This window comes from Rhopalosiphum maidis, chromosome 3 (genome assembly GCF_003676215.2).
Source record: "Rhopalosiphum maidis isolate BTI-1 chromosome 3, ASM367621v3, whole genome shotgun sequence".
NCBI classification, from domain to species: Eukaryota; Metazoa; Arthropoda; class Insecta; order Hemiptera; family Aphididae; genus Rhopalosiphum; species Rhopalosiphum maidis.
The window spans coordinates 41,118,852-41,138,285 of NC_040879.1; the positions used below are offsets into that span (position 1 = coordinate 41,118,852).

At 34.3% G+C, this 19,434-nt stretch overlaps 1 protein-coding gene across 1 annotated transcript in view; it reads right to left on the reverse strand.

The window, feature by feature from the left end:
* The window catches only part of LOC113556155 (segmentation polarity homeobox protein engrailed-like), a 63,601-nt gene that overhangs the window by 14,308 nt on the left and 29,859 nt on the right, over positions 1-19,434 (reverse strand). The window lies entirely within an intron of this gene.

The following is a 19,434-nucleotide window of genomic DNA, read 5'->3' on the forward strand; positions in this document are numbered from 1 at the left end:
TTATTGTGCTTGTGCGACTGCCATGCCGGCGACAAAAACCCAATTTCAAGGACTTTACCCGCGAGTATAGGCAAGTACATTATTATAATATACCTACTATTATAGGAATACCTATTAACGATAAATTGTCGAAATATTGCTCGTAACATGTGCGTGACCCAGATTCATATTTTACAATATAGTCATTAGGTTTTATACATATTATTTCATTCATCAATACCCCCGCTTGGGTTGTTCGGTAATAATAATAATAATAATCACTAATATAACTATATAAGTATAATGTACATATTATATATATATATATGTACACCAGTTAATAATATTAATTACCGCGAAGTCTGGGCCACGGCAATTTGCCCATATATACATAATATATACATAATAACTAATAAGTGTGCGTGTGCTCACACGCCGCACGCATGCATGGAAGTGGTGTTGACTCGACTTTGCTGGCTATATAGAAGACGGTGTTGAGCATATTATTATTATACAGGGTGATATTTAACTGTAGGTGCGCATGAACTAGCGTATCGATGGTATTATACGAGTTCGCGAAAATTTCGAGTAATAGATTTCACCGCCGTTTTTTGTATTCGGCCGTCACTCGTATGATATTTATACGAGTGCGAGTGTACACTATCGACGTAAATAAAGCGGGGCTTGGACCCTTAAAATTATGCCGAGTTACCCAAAATGAAAAAAGCATTAAGTAAATATATAATTTTTTTCTTCAATTTTGATACTGAATCCAATAAAATTATTAAAAAAACAATTGCTGAAAATGTTGTTTTTGTGATAAATGCATTATTTCTAATAATTAATACAAACTCAGACGATAAGAAATGCTTTTTCGTTAGAAAAGGTGTTAAGAGAATACTCTAAGAATGTGACATTGATATGGGTAAGTAGGTGTGCATGCTGTATATTAGTGTATTCTGAGACCGGAAATTTTAGATTCTATGCTCGTAAATTCGTACAAAATACAAATCCAGGAAAAATAACAACGACGAGTAAAACTGTGACAGATATATAAACATTTACATTTTAGACAAAAAATCGATTTAAAATAAATATTTACTCGGGACGTTCGCGAATAATTTTGCTGTAAACGTTACCCTGTATGTGTAATACTACAATAATATAATTGCGGAGCGTCGCGGCGGCCGCGAGGGGAAAAAATGATTTCTTTCTTCTCTAGTAAGCTAGCGCGATACACACGAATAATTAAAATAATGACATGTCTCGTAGTCCAAATTGCACGCCATATACAATATTGCTATTATAATATCAATTAGTGCAATTTCATATGATGCATACGAAATAACATCATATTATGTTTACGCGTTGTTAGTCAAGAAGACGACGCTACACCCGAGAGTATGGTTTACTCCGTCTTACAAAATACAAATTTATAGAAGTACCTATATGTATAGCAGAATTGCGTTCAAAAGAATTCATTTTATGTTGTTAATTTCAATAATATTACTATAGTCCACTATGAAATCATAAAGCATAAAAATATTAATTAGTGGATTTCATACAGGTCTTTATTGATTTTTAGCTTTAAAATGTGTTGTATACATATATAAATTATTGTGCATTGGTTAGTACTCGGTAATCTCGAAAAACACATAAGCTATTAAAGTCATATTCTTATATTTGGTGAAGTTGGTGGTTTTTGTTTTGGTAAGGTGCCGTCAAAAAAAAAAAATATAAATAACAATTTAAAAATAACTCACTTTGAAATTTAAACAAATATATACGTATATATCATATATTAATATAAATTCAACGACATAATACCCTAAGCCTACATAAATAATTTTAAATTTGATAATAGGTCAACCATTCAATGTTAAACAATAATTTGCTGAAATTAAGACGGGAGACGGCAATAACACTCGCGGGTGTAACGTCGGATTAATGTATTTGGTATATATTATTATGACAAGCATCATACGATTTATGCGACAAATTGGTTCTCTCTCTCTACACTCGCATGTAGACGAAACAATAATATACACATTTCGCTATAGGAATGTTTATTTGTGCTGTTGCTTGTTTCCATAACGATCAAGACCGATCGATCGATCACACGTTTCGAAGTCGCGCACAAAAACACGTAATCTACCTATAACATAAATATTTATAATCTTATACGCGAGCGGTGTTGAAATAATATGTTTAACTTTATGGTCTATATCCATCTCGTATGTATAATACCTGTATATACCTATATCCTATATATATATATATAGGTATAGGTATATGGGATCTAATTAACAACGACCATACCAATGTTTTCTACGACTATGAGTATATACGTGAAATCAACGTTTCTACGTTTATACCTACATCAGCTACATCCACATAGTATGGTCGACAAGCGAGGTCAGTGTTTATAGGTATATACAATATACATACCCACTGCGCGCGGTCGGGTCCGTGTTTAGACTTTTTACATAAATTGATATTTTTTTTGTTAATCTTTCTTTTCTCAATTAAAAAAAATAATAACATAATTATTCAGTATAATCTCAATTATTATTGTCGGTAAAAAAATTAAATTTCCCTATAACAGTTCTAGATTTTCAGTTGCCAATATCCTCCAGGTTAGCTAATTGGTTACTACTAGGAAGTCTTCTCACGCGTTCTTTTCGAATTATTTAGAACGTCGTAAATCTTTAATATCATTTAATAGTTTTAATTAAATTTACAAAAATCAAAAACAAAACCATTATATCTGTGCCCGTATTCAGGCGGTAGTCGTTTCCGTACGATAGGTACGTGTCCGTGTATAGGTGATACCACTCAGATTACATATCATTAAATCAAACAGGGTGATTCATATACACTCAATTTTTTTGCTTTTAATAATATGCAGATTTTAATCAAATCAGATTTTTGGAATTTTTGAAAGTACTCATTCTCTGCAAAGATTAAAATTTTCAAATACTTTGGTTTTTATATTCTAATGCTAAATAAAAAAGTTGTCATTCAAAAAACGAACTTCCCAATAATTTTTTTTCTTAAGTATTGATAAAGAAATTTTAATTTAGAAGTTTATACATCATTCTTATTGTTTTTATACGCATTATAAATTATGCATATCCCAAGACCCATCAGCTCCTATATAAATCCGTAGGTACTTACATAAAGCAGTTTTTAAGTATGGTAAATGTTTGGGGCTACTTTAATTCAAGTGAGAAGAACAGGATTCTATGGTCAATAACTGACCAACAACCATTCCTAAGTAGGTCATGGTTATAACTTTATCAGCTTCGTCTTTCAAATACCCCTCTTATTGGGATGGATCTCTAACTAAGAATAAGACTGTTTTTTTTAAACTCGCAAAGAATTACAGAATAAAAAGGATACGTGCGCGTTCAGCGAATCGCTCTGTATAATACACTGCACCTACCCGATGTGACGTGTATATGCGCTCGCAGAGCCACGCGGATGCGTTTTTCGCGTGCACAAAATTAAAGAATTCGAAATAATTACGCACTCGTAGGTATACTACTACGTATAATAACATAATATATATTTTATATACATTTTATCTTATTTATATATATATATTAAACGCGTCTATAATAATATACACACGCCGACCGATGGTCTCCCCGCCGCCGCAGCGGTATTATGCTGTATATATATATAACGTCGTCGGCGTGCGGAATCAGTATATATAAATGCGCATGTCTGTGTGCGTGTGTGCGCGTAAACGTATATATAAATACACATACATGATTCCAATTAAATTAGCGGCATTAATTTGTAGACTTACCAAAAGACCACCCATGGTGTTTGCTGGCCAGTTGCCTATCGCGCAGTGCGTGTGCGTCTGTGTGAGTGAGCGAGTGCGCGTGCGTGCACGACTCTGTGTGTGTGTGTGTGTGTGTACGCGCGCGCGAGTTGATAAGTTTGCATAGTGGTCCTTCAGCATTTTATGCGTATACGTTTACCGTATGCTGCACACACACACACATATATATATATATAAATATAATACGCGAACACTTTTTTTTTTATTGTTATTACTGTAGGTACTATATCGCCGTACTTGTATACAATCGGTTTTTATACGTATTATATATATATATATATATAGTTATATATTTATATAGGCACGCGTTTCATTCTGTAGCAAACATTTGGAGAAATAATGCCTCGCGCGAGTAGGTAGGCACACCTGCTGTATAATAATATCGTAAGCTCGTAAATGTTAAATATTGATCTCTATAGGACTATGTGTAGCCCGTGGTGGTAAGATTAACCGGAAATGTATAGAACATTATTGACGCTGCCTCGAGTGTACCACGTTGAGGTTCTATCGACATTTACATTCGCTGAATTCGGCCGAAACGACGTATCTACTAAGGAGGCAAAAACGTTGGAAACCTAACATCATTTTAATATACAATGATAGATATTTTTTTATATTTTATGGCTTGTTTGTAAAATTAATTATTATTTTAATTTTGTTTTGTTAACCTGACACGAGAAAAAAAAATAATGTGCGATGTTTGATTATAGTATACGCGGCGTGCGTCGGGCACCTACGTATAAACGCCAATCGAGAGGAAATCGGACGTCTCATAATAGCTGTAATATAAACATGAATTAAACATAAACATTTCGCGTCAACTGCAAATTGAATATTATAATATGTGCCATTTTACATAATATACGGCCGTATAGCGTCGTAAGACCGGAGAAATATGATTGGAATCGCAAACAAGATGTGATAATTACACGATGAGTTTGCTTGGCGAGAACCCCAGGGGGGTGGTATCGAGGTCGCGAGCCATCAACTCTGCAGAATGGTATTATCGTTCGCTCTCGGTCCTCGTTATAATATATTAAATATTTTCAGCCTCTTCCGAGCGCGCCCAACTGTGCTTCACACGACGACGATGTTAAATGGGCATTTAGACACGGGCGTAACCTAACCAGCTGCACTCGTATACAATATAATATATACTATTATCATGGATCTTTCGGATTATGTACACAAACACATTTGGTCACAACGAATGTGTGGTCGGTTTAAACAGCCCCGCACGATTTATAATTTCTTTGCATCAACGCCGATTTGAACACATGGATACCATAGAATTTTATTTTCAAAGGCCATGTCATCGTTTATCATCTGTAGATCGTTTCCTCTGGTCGACTATTTTACTCCGATTTCGTTATTTATATTAGGCTGATTTATACAATACGTCTAATTTAACCCTCTTTCTTAAGTCCTGTGTACAGTGTACTATACACGCAAAGAAAATATAAAAACGGTGTATGGATACCAACAATAAATTATGCGTATTATAAAAAAATAAGTTTAAATTGTTCTGCAGCTTTACATACAGACAATAAACATAGATAGAATTTAAATGATTTCGATGACGACTGACGACTACTGTACAAATCATGGTTCCAACTTACATTTAGATGAGTTAGGTACATTTAAGACTTATACTTCGTGCTTGTAGGTAATCGACGTTGATGACGAACGGCCGTGAACGAAAATATGCATCGACCACGCAAGTGTAAATTTCATTTATTAATTTATGATCACACAAACCTCCCACGAGCGCAGTTTACAATTTTAAATATTTGATGTAATGTATAATATATTATAATATATACGATGGTCGATTCTTGACGAGTGTGAATACGTACACTCGTGAAACCCGAACTTCTTACACAGTAATTAATAGGTAGTAATTACTGATCAGTTATAAATTATAAACCAAGTGTGTTTCTATATTTTTTCGATTAGTTATTTATGTTAACTCAGTGTCTTGGGTCTTGGGGTACGTGTAAGGAATTTAGACCACGAAAAATAAATTTTCGGGGCTTAATATATCAGTCATCTATGTATATAGTGCATACATGTCTATATTATATGTATAAAATAGTTACCAGCATAATAACAACAAAATGACGTTCGGTTTTTTTTGTCAATCCGATCTTAGCTATAACTGCATATCATACAATAGCTACGTTATAATATGTGATTTAATTAGAAAGCAATAGCCTATAGTTGTATTATATATTGGCAATTACAACGTATAATGGTTCGCGTAGAAAAACGTATTCTTAAATTCCATTTCTGACATTATTGTATGTATATATTATACGGATTTCTACATATATATGATTATACAGTACCTACCTACAATTACTCTAATACAAAAATAAAACAGAATTAAAACGTATACGTATATTTTTATACGGTACATATATATATATATATATATATATAGGCCGACTTTCCACTTTAATTACTCACAACAGTATATTGTATACAAATAAAATGTAACCACAATATCCCTCCATAACGCATGTTTTGGGCAGACATGGCATGCACCCGTAGCCAAACTCGGGAATTGGGATTTCGATCAAACGCGCGTGACGCGTTTTTTCTACCTACAGAAAGGAAACATAATAATCGTAATAAATACTCGTCCGTATTTGTTACAATACATGTAGTAGACATCGCTTCGAATTTCATTGACAAGTCCAATTTCCGCTCAGCTTCATTACGTAGTTTATTCGCCGGAGAGAATCGCTTTATTACCTACCGAATTCTTATATAATATCGCGGTCTAAACGAGGTATACTACAGCAATATAGAAACAAATACGTCGTATGCCTGTCACAATTGTTAAGCGATATACTGCAACTATAAGCATGACTATATAGATCATTTATATACAGTACACTCCGATCAACGGCGAGGTATACTGTAGTTTTGTTATAATTTATTCCCATCGCAAATGGTGCTTTTTCGCCCTTCGAGTTGGCTTAGTCTTCTTATATCCTTTCCTGCCTACAGTAAACTCTGTCACGTATACTACACCCTAAACAACCCTTCAACATGATAAACGAGGGACGAGATCACGCGGGACAAGGATCGCCTGAAAACAATTTGACTGGAATTTATCGGGGTTGATAGAATGGTTTAGTGATTAAAAGCATGCATAATATTGTAAGGTCGTATAATATACGTAAACATGGATTTATTGGATTAACAATCTCAAAGTATTATATGTATTATGGACACACATGATTACATGAGTAATTTTTATACGCGCCAAATTGGATGACGTTTGTGTATAACCGCGCGTTAAAGAGTTTATTGAATTCGACGCATTTCTCGTGTAAGACTGCAACAAGATACAAACATGGACCAAAATTGGTTGTGTTAAAAGTGGTGGTTATAACGGCCAACGGCCCGGCGGGTGGGAAAACATAGAACGCAGGTGACCGCGGTAATCGACAAGTGGTATTGTGTACTGACCGCGTGCGTGTGTGTGTTCCGGAGGACATCGGCTGCATAGTATATAATACCTCTACCTATACCTACACACGAGTGTTACACATAATACGAGTGTGGCTACAATAATAATATAATACAAGTAGTAATGCAGCGTGGAGGACATAATATAATGATATATTAATAATAACAATATGATGTTGTGCGCGACACGTCCGGCGGTGGGATCACGTCGTATTATTATTGTACTGATGTATGTACCTACATATACTGACGGAGATCGCCAACGACGAAGCGCCAAAATCGCCGAAACAGATGTGTTAAATAATATTTATTCTCGTCACGCCACGGCGAACATTGCTGCCTAAATGATATATATTTGCAGCGCCAAAACCGGAATGGTCATTATCTGTCTATTATATATATATATATATATATATATAATATAGTAAATGTATACGAACTTCCCGTTTTTAAAATGTACGAGAACGAAAACTGCGTGTAGTGTATTAACAGAAGAAAGCAATCGTCGACGGTGTCTGTGACTTAAAACTGGTGCAATCCGGTTTATTTGGCGAAAAATTTTTATTAATTCGAACCGAATTCTGCAACGAGATTCGTATCAGTAGCAGTTATAGGTATTAATCGTATTAGCTAGACTTGAAATAGTTTTCTAAAATTATCAGAGGAAAAGACATAATGGGAATGTTTAGAAAGGCGCGTTCATCTGAAAAATATTAAGATGCCGCCCCCTAAATTCGAATGAACAATTCTCATCTTATATACACCCGACAGATTATCAAGAATTTAATTAAACGCTCGTCATACTTATTAGATTAGTGAAAATAGTTAATAACGTTCTAAAATATTACAATCTAATCAAATAATTATTGTACTTCAGAATCAGAATATCAAAGCATTGCATTATGCTACATCCTACGAACGTGATAGAAATTTGATGACTATATTGTACGGTTTACTGAACTTAAAAAAAATTAATTTTGTACTGGTTTGAGTAAAATATCGATATTCGAATAACTACGATGGACACTGAATTAAAATTAAATATTATTTATCTACCATAATTATGATATGAAAATAATGGATTATTTAAATGTTACGGTAAATGCTTTTGCATTTCATCTTGCTTTTGGCTATCGTACTGGTTTGTATACAATTAGAATATCAGATTAATGTATAGCAACTTCAAAAAAAAAGACATAAAGCCTAATCCGATAATTTTTTAAAAATGTATAGCATACCTTATAAACTATATATTATGCATTATGTATGAAGTCGACTACTAATTAAGAAATAATCAGTTCTTAAATTCTATCGAAAAATAATAATTTTATTTAAACTTAAATGCATATATTAATTTATAAATGATTGGTCTAAACGACTACTGTTATATAATATAAACGAAACGATTTTTTTTAAACTTATTACGAAACACGTTATAATTTAAATTAGGTAATTCAAATAACCGCTTGGCGTTTTGTGTAAAATGTATGCCTGCAGAAAGATCGTACACGTGAATTTGATCCGAACGCAATAATCTTATTAAATTGTGTTTACAAATCGCAACTAAAATACATCTTAAATATAAAACTTTTCATACCTTTTTATCAATGGTACATAAAAGAAGTTATTAAGCCTGTAATAATTCATTCGAATGTCTTTTAATTATCCGTCTATTATTATATTTTTATTTCGTCCGGCACATAAATTCTAAAAAGAATACCCTCCTGCACACACCATCCTCCCACACAACGGCAGTACCTATAGCAGCTCGTCGAGTTGAAGACCGATGTCGTCAACCAAACGAATGTCTATATGTTCAACATATATTATATATTATTGTGGTATGTATATTTGGGTAAATGCATTCCTCCATACGATTTTATCTCCACTTCGGTATAATTCGATTATACAGGTAATAATGATATTATTATAATACGTGATGGTTCATCAGGTAGGTAATCAGGTATACATTCATTATGTATATCGGGGACCATTTATCCTCGTTAAATATTTTTTCTTTACTCTGTACACGTTGTAGGTATGCTCATACGACGCAGGGGAATCACCACCGGTGAAAATATCGTGTCGTCTCGCGATAAACACCGGTCGACACGCGGTTAATTAGGTTAAAAACAACGAAAAAAAACTCTCGTTTCGGGCTAACGCCACAACTCATGTGATTATGTCTCCTACCGTGTATACGTTTACCGATCATGGCCACGTAAAAACGTACGTCGGGTCCTGGTATAATTATTATAATATTATGGGTATATGTATATTGTATACGTCTTCCTATTTTTCGTATCGCGCGATTCGATCGTCGCCGCTGCGGCAGAGATGGATGGTCCGCGTGCCTGACATTATTATCGTAATATACGCCGCGGTTCTATAATGGACGACCGGCACACGACACACGACAGCTATACCTAAACGGTATATTGTGGGTACCTCGATTTTTTTCTTGTTCATATAGCATTATGTTATTATAGCGCATTAAGTTCACCGTACCGCGGTCGTTACGACGATGATTCGTTTTATCGATACCTCATGCCTACGTATTACACCGCACACACGGTCGAATATCTTTCCGACGTCAACCGCAGTACACGGATAAACCTGCCTTATTCTATTATTATGACTCACTCGCCGATGCCATCATTTACACCATCGTCGTATTATTAAGAGTACACAGCAATAATAATCCAATAACAATGATTTTGTAATCAAGAACTATTCATCGTTAGTTTTAGCTTAAAATTTCGACAACAATTATTCAAATCCAATGCGAATTAGCTGAAAAAATTGAGTGCGATGACTCGTATAAAACGTTGGGATGACCATAAAAAAAATAAAAGTATATTAGAAAGTGTATGTTTAATTTTACACATTAATATACTAATAAACTTATTCACCAATTCTGTACCCACAACATGTACACATACGCCTTTATTGGGAGGGGGGGAATAAACAGGACTAGGGTTGTGATAGTTTTTAATCTTCCTGGGCTAAAATTTAATGTAAATAAAGGCCATATTAAAGATAGGAGTTTGATGATTTAAAAAAGCCATAAAATTAAAAAATATGGCATAATGTAATGGCACACACCTACTGATTATCATATTTTTATAATCTAAAAACACGCGTGTTGTTTTTCAATTATTTTTTGATCGATACAGTTAAAGAAAAAATGATCTAAAATCGATACAGTTTAATTATATGACCTAAAAAATAGTGTTGAGATAGTTTTTTTTATTGGAAGAATATTTTTTGAGAATTTTTTTTTTTATATTAAACAGAAATGCCGACTTTAAATTCAAATTATTTCTTGACAAATATACATGTAAATGATCGAGTGTTATAAGTACAAAATATTATATTAATAATCTGAGTCATATAAAATAATATATTTATTTTTAATATTTTGAACTATTAACCGCGAAAACTGTGATTGACTATGAAATAATTAGCTTATTGAATCGACAACGTCAAACCTATGTAAGTAATTAATGTAACCAATACTGTAAGTCAACAAAGAGTTTTCTTTGTACTTTGTACCGAAAGAGGAGGTTCTTTTGGACCGGAAGGGAAAAACAAAAAATATAAATCACATTCGTAATAAATTAATTTTTTTAAGCAACAAAACAAACTAGGACAGTGATGGATATTATGACGGATGGCGCGTACCGCACACGTATACGTATTATATTTATAGACATCAGGGTGTTGGTGGTGATCCGGAAAAATGCGACCGACCGCACGTCGGCGTTGTACGAAAACCGTCATCGCGGCGTGACGCGTATATTATACGACACGTTGACATATCATCGACGACAAATACATGATTGAGGAGAAAATCATGATATAATATATTATATTTCAATAACAAGTATATATACGCATATATTGTTTCCGTCCAATTAAAACACGTAATGTGTGTACATAATGTTTTTGTTAGATGAAACTCGCATATGAATGGCGTAAGGCGGTGACGTTGGTGGTCGACAGAGGTATATAAGCCGTGAATGTTTTGCTCCGAACACATTATGATATACACGCAAAGTAACAGTGTTGCGGAGGATATTATAATGTATTGTAATAAGTGTAATGTGCGAGAGCGTATATTATACTTAATATTATTAATGATAAAAAAAATTAAAATTTAAAAATAATAATAAGCTGCGTTTAATTAATACGAAAATAATGTTCATAAAATAACGTCATAAGTTGAAAATTAAAAAATAAAAATCACGTATTTATGTTTGTGTGTGTCGTATATTTTTAGTTTTGTTTTTTTGTATACGTAAAAATTATATTATTATATGCCTGATGTGTGTGTATGTGTGTGTGTGCATGTGTTGTACGTACACCTATAAATCTGATGTATATTACAATAATATTACACGTCGAATAAGCTCTATAGTCGTTAAATTTAATTATATAATAAAAAACATGATATAAGTATTAAAATAAAACACGCGCGCGGTTTTATAAACATATTTATGGGTTACAGTAAAAGTCTGATCGTCGGTAAAAAACAAGGTTTAACAAGTAATTGCTAAAATTTACTACATGAATACATTCAATAAAAAATCAAAACGTTTGGTTTTTTTATAATAAAAACGTTTGTACGTTCTAGGATTCTACAGATTAGTTTAGTAAATCTGACGAACGAAATTAATTTTGTAATGAAATGGCAAATGCTATACTTGAATATACTAATAATTCGCATTGTTACTTAACAATAGGAACTTTCAATTTATTCTATTATCATCATTTCATTAGTAAAAAAAACTTTTATAATAATTATGGTACTATTATATAATAGTATAGTTTGACAATAGTACTCGTATAAATTGTTTGGAGTATTTTTCTAATTATTTCATTCGTATTTAACTTGATCTTCGTAATATGGCTGCCTTTAAAAAGAATTACGTCAAGCTGTCAGTCAACTTTAGTTCTCTGGTGGGATAAGAATTATTTAGCTGTGATTGTCAAAATAAAAATGCTATCATATAATGTAAATGTCATCATCCAATAATCGTTTTAACTTGTAAATATAGTAGTCAGTAAAAAAAATAATTAAATAATTATTTTTAATTTTAGGTTTAGAGCGGAGTTGAGGAGTGATTAAATTATGAATATATTCAAGGTTCCTCAAAAGTTGTTGTTGTAGAAATTTTACAATCCCAAAAATACATAAGCACAATTTTTTTCATAGATATTTGAAGTACAATTTTGACAAAATTGGATATTTAAACGAAAAATAACTATCAGTTTCTTGCCGGTGCCAGTTTTTGTACATATTGTATGTAATAATGTTTCTAATAAAAACTTTAAATAATCAGACTTTTAGCTTTTACTGAATGTACTTTGTATATTTTATTATTTTACTATTTTAGCATTTACTAGTAAAACATTGTTTTATATATAGTACCTACGTAAAACAATGTTTGTGTATACACGACAAATCGCGAGATGTTTCATCTAGTCTCAAATAAACCGTTGAAAACCGCTTACATTGATTTGTGATAGATGTACGATAAACAGATACGTTTTGTCATACTTACACACTTACAAAAGATATTTCTTGTTTTAAATTAACTATAAACACCAGTAAAAACATTCTTATACTTATACTAATGGTGATCGTCCAGACTCCATACTATGTAGATATGTGAGCCAAGATTGTTCGGACGATTTCCATAAACTATAATTTGTGTAATTATGTAAAGAAAGAGCATTGCTTTTTATTTAGGAATTTTATATGACAGTCACAAAGATGATTACATTAAATTTAATTGCATGATTATAATTATGAAGATGTAAAAATGTATACCTATATAAACATATAATATAATATATTGGTGTGTGTATATATATATATAACTAAGATCGAGGCCCCCCACGACTATAATACCGCAAATACGTCCATCGACGTATAAATAGAACGAAAACAATATATCTAAAGCGTGTCATCGTAGTGATTGAAGGATTAATCACCTTATTTTCGTTTAGTGAAGTGATATTTTAATTTAGTAATAAAAAAGTAGTGTTTAAAAAATTTCAACACTCATTTGTCGCTCAACATTTGTTTAAAATTGTAATCGAATCTGAATAGAAATTTTTAAAAAACTGCAGATGATTTATATCAAGTAAAGATGGGTTACAAATTAAAATAGGATTAAAAGTTAAATGTTAACGTGATATTTCAATAGTACGACTAGATTTTTTAACTCGTCGTCATACATGAGTACCTAACCTGTGGTCGTACGGAAGCGTGAAAAAAAACTCTTGGAACTTTAGAAAAGGAAAGCGTGTCGATGTATACCGGACTCGAATGCCAACAGTATGATACACACGTTATATGACATTCGAACGACGGCTAATGTATACATATCTGTATAAACGGATTGTCGCGTGCAACAAATGGAGAGAGAATGAGACAGTACTTAAGGTGGAGAAAGAGTCGTAGAGTGAGAGAGTTGATACTCGAGAATAAGTTGGACTGCGTCGAAAATAAAATAAAATATAATCATTTTTACGCGGGTGGTCGTGTGCGCAAGCGTACGGCACTCGTGTGTGTGCGTGTATGTACGCGCGCGTAGTAATTGAAAGAGGAAAAAAAATTGTGCGGGCGCACAGACTTAAGGGCAGCGGACGTTGTCGGTCGTTGCCGGTCCGCGAGCGAGCGAGGATATCGCTCTCGCGCGACTTTAAATAAACGCTATAAATATACGTATTATAATATCACGTCGGCGTGCGCGCGCAGCACCGAGCGAGAGTCGCGCGGCGGCAACAGTAACGCGTGTATTATTATTATTATATACCTCGACGCAATAATAATAATAGTAATAATAATAATAATAATAATAATAATAATAGTAATACGTACGACGTAGACGGAGGATCGAGCGAGAGCGGATCGTAAACGCATAGTGGTGGGATGGGCGGTCGGGCGGGGGGATCGACCGCCGCACACATCCGCGCGCGGCTTCTAATGAGGTAATGTTATGAAGGAGTTAGCGATGTGACATGGGCACTGTGGTGGGTCCGGCAGATCTGATGTCTCTATTAGGACCTCTCTCCGCGCGCGCCCCTCGTCCGTGTACGTGTACGCGCGCGCGCGCGTGTGTGTGTGTGTTTGTGTGTGTGCGCGCGTTCACGTCTGTTCCCCGCGCGCGCGACGTCCGCCGACGACGTCGATGACTGCGACTACGACGACGACGACGACGACGACGACGACGAGGACTACGGGACGGCGGCGACGGCAACGAAAAAATACTCTCTCGACGGACCACACAACGCGGTCGTTGGTCGATCACAACGCCGCCGCCGCCGCCGCCGCGTTAACTTGCCGTTCGTCGCAGTCGTCGTCGTACTATATACACCACAACTACACGTCTACACACACACACGTGACGGGCACATTTGGACTTTATATTATACATATACATACTGAGTATTTTATAGTGGTATTTACTTTATAGACAGTCTTTGTCGTCTAAATAATAATAATAGTATTCTCGCGAACTTATGCAACAGTGTTGCTCCGTCGTCGTCAGTCCGTCATCAGTTGTTGGGCACCACAGCGATCGGACGAAAATTCTCGCCCTTAACCCCCCCCCCCCCCAAGAAAAAAAAAATGTTTAAACTTTCGTGCCAGAGAGGTATTTTTTACCTACTACCGGTGACGCCGACAACAGGAGACTCGCGCGAAACGCACCACCACAATAATATCGTGTCGTACAATAAATTTAGTCTCGTGACCTCATTAGCATAAAAGCCGCCGCCGGTCCCCTTATTCGTGCACTGCGCCCGTATACCGAAATCCCAGCGACAATGATAATAATTATACAATTATTAGTTATTACTATTGTTGTTTACGATTGCGACCGTTTTCGAAATTATCAATTATGCCGCGGGACGACGACGACCCGCGCGGGGCCAGCAGTTGTTTTACTCGTTATTAACGTCGTCGTCGCCGCCGCCGCCGCCGCCGTCCTCTCGTCCTCTCGTCCTCTTCCCCGGACCCCTCCTGACAACCGCCGAACGAGGAACGCCATCAGCCCATGCCACCGCACGTTAATACGTTTATAACGACGTGTATGTACACGTGTTTACAGGGGATTAATCCCCACGGTAGTCACTTCAGCCAACACGTTCGGTGTTATCGTTTTATGGCAATATACATATATGTATACACTGCAGGCCCTGTATTTATATAATCCATTCACATTTATCGGTTTTTTCGTTTTGGTGGGGGGGGGGAGGGCTTAGTACGCTTTCCTTTTCCTACAGACCGCTGGCGTTAGAATTAAATACACAAAACCCGGTGTACGGTTTAACTATACCCAGGCAATGAAATATGAAAAACATTTTGGCGTCAAATTAAATTATCTATTTTTCAGCCAATATAGCTCGGCCGCGTACAAATATAATAAATTGCACATGCATTATACTATTATAACCATTAAACCAATAATAAGAACAATCAGTAATTAATTATATTTTTTTGAAATTAAGGCATGTCGAATTAAAAATTAATTTGTTGTGTCAATTTTGTGTGCTCATGATTTTAGTCAAGTAACTTATGTGAATGATTTAGTACCGTTTTTCACATGGGTGACAATTTTTTCTGGGGAGGGGAGAGAAGTTTAACGTTAAATTTATGAGATTAAAATTAATATTGATATTAAAGTGTACTTCGTCTTATGCGAAATAAGAAAAAAATATAAATATACCAAATAAAAAAATAGAACATTATACATATATGCTATTACTATCTTGTTAGTATGATGAATGCAGAGATTATCATGAAATTTTCAATTCAATGAAAGGTCTTATTAACTTGTTAATATCCAGCTATGCGTATATGATGCCTGACGCTTTATTTATTTATAAATATAAAGTCGTGTGGTCGTCGTCCCTGTAACATTACAGGCGTGTACCAATGTACCATATTACTATATACCAGGTTAGCTGTATTAAAATATATAAAACTGCTTCGTTATAACTCTGTTCATAATATTATCATACCACGAGTGGACTATTTGCGTTTATAAATCTGAAAACACGAGTTTATACCAATTTAGTATATATAATTATATTAAAGTGGTATGTCGGTATATCGTATAATATATAGATGACTTTTAAAGGAGTTTATTACATCTGCAGCTGCACGAAAGGTATATAGATTGTTACGGGACATAAGTACGAGTGTAATACGAATCCGCAATCTATATCTGTATAGGTACGTAAACGTAAACATATTAATATGCTTGCGTAAGCATAATATACAATACTCGACGCCCTTCGTGCCCAAAAGACATAATATTGAGACGTGTACTGCAGTTTATAATATTATGGGTATCAACACACGCTGCGATGCACAATAGACATTGCCCCTTTTTCTTATCCTCAGCGACGCCGTACGACAATAGCCTCCTATGCGTGTAGGTAAGGTACGTGTATAATGTACCTATATAATATTATAATATATTAATATAGGTAATATTGTCAAACTCGTCGAACCTACTGCACATTATACTATTATAACGTAAACATACGCAACTTTATCGATTGAGCATTTAGCAAATAATACAGACATGTCGACAAGATAATACTATATCGAAGTCGTTAATCGGTGCCCCGTTGTCAGAGACGTATTTAGGGGAGCAAGGGGGTACCATTGTCCCGGGCAGCAAATTTTTTTGGAACATTTTTGGGGGGGGGATATTTAGCCATATAGAGGCGGCAATACAACTTTACCTGGGGCGTCAAAACTCTAAATACGTCTCTGCCCGTTGTCCATTGATCGAATATTACACTCATTACACTCCTTCGAAACCATTAGCTCCGGGACAACGTAATATAATAACATAATCATTCATCATATAGGTATATGATATGATATACTGTATACTGTATAGCAGGGGCGGCCAAATGGTCGATCGCGGACAATTTCAAAGTCGATAATGTTAGAAATTATTTTAATAATTAGTAATTAGTTTATAATACTTGATGTGTGTTTATATATACTTTATGCAAGTATGTTTCTTAATAATTATAGTTATTCAATAATAAAAAAAATGTCTATGGAAGTTGATCCTCAAAGATGAAATATATTTTTAACATAAATCATGGCAAAAAAAATTTGGAAACCCCTGCTGTATAGGCACCTATATCTAATCTTAATACTAAAATGTTTATTAATGCATGATACCTAATGAATTTAAGTTAAATTATATATTTTAGATTCTGAACGGAGTGATGAATGTATTGATTTTACAATGATGTGTGTTTTTTTATTTTTGTGTTTGTCATCAAGTTTTAAAGTAGTAATAATGCTTCGATTTTTAACTTCAGCCTCTCTTTGAATAGGAAAATTCATCTAGTTGGTACCTTGGGGGGAGGGTCAAAAGTAAAAAATTTCCAGTAGTATTCAAAAACGTCGGGAAAAACCATGAAAAATAACAGAAAAACGGGAATTTTTACGCATAACCACTTTTTGACAAAATCGATTTTTTGATTTTGCTGTAACTCAAAAACGAATCATTTTAAATACTTGAAATTTTCACCAAATGTTTATATTATGGTTATCTATTTACGATTAAATTTTCAAAATATTTTGACCTTTTTTGAGCTACTTATAGACAATTGAAATTTTCGACTTTTCTAATTTTTTTTCTTAAAATGCCGATAAAAAAAATTGGCTATCCAAAAAATGTTTAAAATTTAAAACAAAGTTTATTATAAGTTGTACTTATCGTAGTAAAAGAAAAATCAAAAATCGTTAGTCACAATTTTTGTTTATAAGCATTTAAAATTTAAATATTTACGGAATTTTAGGAATTTTAAAGTTGAAAATTCTTAAAATTGAAACACAAACATGAGGTTACACTTTAGTGGTATGTTGGCCAAATACTTTTTTTATTATATAAACAGATTCTATTTCAGTAAGTATGTGCATTTATTTTGTTTTGTTATATTGTTACTATTACATGTTCAAATTTTTTTTTTTTGTGTCCCTAAAGTTTAGGAAATTATATTCTAGACTAAATAAACATCTTCGTTCAGAATCGTTTTCAGCATACAATGATACCTATCATTGAATTCAAATATAACACATTAATTATTGTGACCTACTCTCCTTCTCTACTATACAACAGAGCGATACCCACTTGCCCGCTTTTTTTACTTTAAATATAAAAATAAAATGTTATTAATAAAATTATTATTTTAGATATAACAAGTCAAAAATATTGAGGGCCCTAGTATGATGTCCATATTATTATAAAGTTCCGATTATTTTATTTGTACAAGGACTTATCTGTTTAACCACTTGCATTGCAATTTTTGTTACATTGAATCACAACCGTTTTTCTCAAATCTAGGTCCCGTCGACAAATAAAGGTCGAACATTACTGTTGCTACATATAGATTCGAGTTAATAATATTATTATATATAGATACGACATCATCATATTCACGATATTTGCTAGGGTGTGGTTACAAAGAGTTGGCGGTTAACGTTTCATCTGTATGAGTATCATTGATTTTGAACTCGGATTCGTGTTGTACTAATCTGCAAATCCGCTGCCACCGGGAGAGAGGTTATCGGCCCAAATCGATTTTTCCTGTCAGCGAACTAAAATAATATTCGTTGCGTGCAGACACGGAATCGGCCAGCGGGCTGACGGGCGGACGGGCGAGTAGGTACTGACCCCGCCGCCGTGTGATTTTTGCCGTGTAGACAATAATACACCGCCGTACACGTCGTGTGTTTTGTTTTCGAATTAACGATGACGTCACGAGCGAGCCTCGTTCCTTCGACGGACTGAGATTTATTAAAAATAATAGGTGTTTCCAGTAAAACGATTTTTAACGTCGCGGAAAAACGAAGAAAAACGACTTGTTATATTATAAGTGTCTATCGCTGTCGATAGGATTTTTTTTACATTTCCCCCCCGATCACCAAACACGTTGTCATCGTCGCATAGGTATACACATAAGTCAGACGAGACGTGTATACTCTTTGGATTTAACGATTTATTAGTTCCGCGTGATTCTCTCTAGTGTACACCACCTATATATATGTTTATAGTGTGTTCTCTGCAGTGCGT